The 2,547-nt window shown below is 45.7% G+C and overlaps 1 non-coding gene across 1 annotated transcript; it reads right to left on the bottom strand.

Annotated features, from left to right (window-relative positions):
• Positions 1–1,807: 1,807 nt before the first annotated feature.
• Positions 1,808–1,880, bottom strand: Trnav-aac (transfer RNA valine (anticodon AAC)). The gene has a single exon. It is a non-coding gene; the product is annotated as a tRNA-Val (tRNA).
• Positions 1,881–2,547: the final 667 nt, after the last annotated feature.

Genomic DNA, 2,547 nt, shown 5'->3' with positions numbered 1-2,547 from the left:
TATCGACAGTTTTTTTTTAGCTGAACAACGGGGAGATGAAAGACAAGCGCCAGCGGTAACAAGTTGCGAACGCTAATGGCTATATAAACCGATTGGCTTTCGAAGCCTCTGGGGTACGCCGCGACGGCCGCGCTACAACAAGGCGCCCTGTTGCTCTAGTTGGGTCAAGCGAGCGAGCTACGACGACAAGACGACCGCCTTACTTTCTCTGCACTTAAAAACAAACAAAAACTTCTATTGGAACCTCAAAGAGCTCGGGTAAATTTTCGCGCTGAATAACTAGTACCATAGAACTTTCTCGCATCCCTCACTTTGATTATGTCGATTGCGTTCATGATTACGCGTATGCTGCGACGTGAATGCGTAGCTACGCGATAATCTTATAATACGCTGATCATCAGTTAAGATAAAATGCCAAAATGCCACATCATCACGGATGAGAAAAACCCCTGCGGTTTCACGTCATTTTGTCCCCAGTTCGAGGTCAAATCTTGCTCACCCTCAAAGCTTATATTTTGAAGGTGTACTGTAGGGCTAAAACCTTACCCTCGCTGAAACAGCAGGCTTCAATGTTTGACTTCCCCGGAAGTTTATATCGCACGTTTAGGTCATTCATTTAAGGTTCACGTTGACTTCACGAGGTTGCGGAAGTTTCCTTGAGGCCAGGGAAAGAAGGCAATCATGTACCATACTGGCAACGTTTTCGTATGCCGTCTGCAAATGCATGACGCAAAGAAGCAATGAAGGTCGAAGAACGGTTTATTTTATAGTTGAATGCTTTCTCACGCTGGGAGATGTTGGGAGAATGAGGACGCAATGTTTTGTTTGTAGTGAATAATGTACTTAAAATAAACAGCTCCTAATTATTGCACAAACAAAATACAAGATATCCACCTTTTTCCGTCTCCTAACCGCTGCCGCCAGGCTTACCGAATTGCCTTTGATGAACCTTGCATAACGCATAAAACTTTCAGTTAACCGGTTGGCGTTTTATACAGATAATATGTGCAATCTTAAGCGTGGTGTTGAATATGCGCATCATGGCAATGAGATCGAAAAAAAAAACATATGATGAGTGTTGGATCAGTAATTTGGAGACATTCTTTACGTTTAACATCCTGACATTATTTTTAAAATAAGTTCTATTCACTTTTGTGGAGTTAGTGCGACCTCATGACCCAAACAACCGCAAAAACGAATCCTGTGCTTGCCAGGGATCGAAACTGGGACCTAGCGCGTGATAGGCGTATGTGATAACCAGTACACCACAAGGACTGATGTTGTGGGGTTTAAAGAGGCGCCTTTGCGGAATGGAGACATTCTGACTGACATACTTCGGTACCGATTCCAGCGTTACCAGTCCCCGTGGCACATGTCGCGACAGTTGTGACCTGGAATGCGTACTTTTTATGGAAAGCCTTCGCACCTCCACGTTTCGTTATTGGACCTTCATAGGGATAAGCAAAGAGGAAGCCAGCCAGGTGCCGTTGTCGTCAATTACACCCGGATTCTCATAAGAAGTTAGGTGCTACTAGAACGCAAGAATAAAACAATATACCGATAGGGGATAGAGAACAAAGTGGGGCTGCGAACACAGAAGGCAACCTAAACTCTGAGGTGTTCCAAAAAGAAGTTACGGTCACCAAATCTTAAACCACCCTCAACGTTAAGGAAAAAGTGTAGAATACAGAGGTCGGGGAATCTGTTAAACGAACACGTCAATGCGGGCCTAATATTTCACTGCTCATAGGGCTGTACCGTTATCTTAGCGTCCCTACGCCCTCGTAAAGCAAAATAAAAATAGGTGTGTGCCTGCCAGGGATCGAACCTGGGACCTTCCGCGTGTTAGGCGGATGTGATAACCACTACACCACAAGCACGGCTGTCCGGGGTCCTTCAAAAAGTGGCCCTGTCGACGGAATGATAGCGCGCTGGCATACTTTCGTAACCGGTTGCGCCTTTGCCTCCATACACGGAGCGTGTCGCAATGGTCGTGCTCTGAAACACGAAACGCGGTTGCGTTATACGGCGATGAGGGACGGCGGTCTGCGGCCCAAGACAACAGTGCCCACGCGATTATTTATCCCGATGGTCGCTAACTGCGTAAGAATCCGAACAAGTTCTGTTACTTAGTCCCGAAAAATTAGTCAGTGCCATCGTCTTCTTATTTACAGGTCAACTTCTGCTTGGCGAGCGAGAACACAAGGTTTTGCCAATGCGGTTCTCTCGAAGCGATGCTTGGACCAATAGCCGTTATCATTTTTCGAATGGTGATTCTTCAGACTCAGTATGCTAGCGCCATTTGGGACCCTCATCAAGCCTACATCGTATCAAATATTGAATCCGTGCAAAACCGTGCTGCTCGGTTTATTTATTCTGATTATTCTTCCTTTTCCAGCGTCACTAACTTGAAAAACCGTGCTGAACTAGTTGATTTGGCCCTGCGCCGGAAACATGCGCGCTTATCACTTTTTCACAAGCTTTATAACTAGAGACCGGATTTTAAGCAAATGCCTATTTTTTCCCTCGCATTCCTATCGCCCCATT

The sequence above is a fragment of the Haemaphysalis longicornis genome, unplaced genomic scaffold, assembly GCF_048455015.1.
Source record: "Haemaphysalis longicornis isolate Haplotype H1 unplaced genomic scaffold, Haemaphysalis longicornis Haplotype H1 scaffold_3, whole genome shotgun sequence".
NCBI classification, from domain to species: domain Eukaryota; kingdom Metazoa; phylum Arthropoda; class Arachnida; order Ixodida; family Ixodidae; genus Haemaphysalis; species Haemaphysalis longicornis.
The sequence above is the reverse complement of the archived record's forward strand: the minus strand, read 5'-3'. Positions and strand labels throughout refer to the sequence as shown.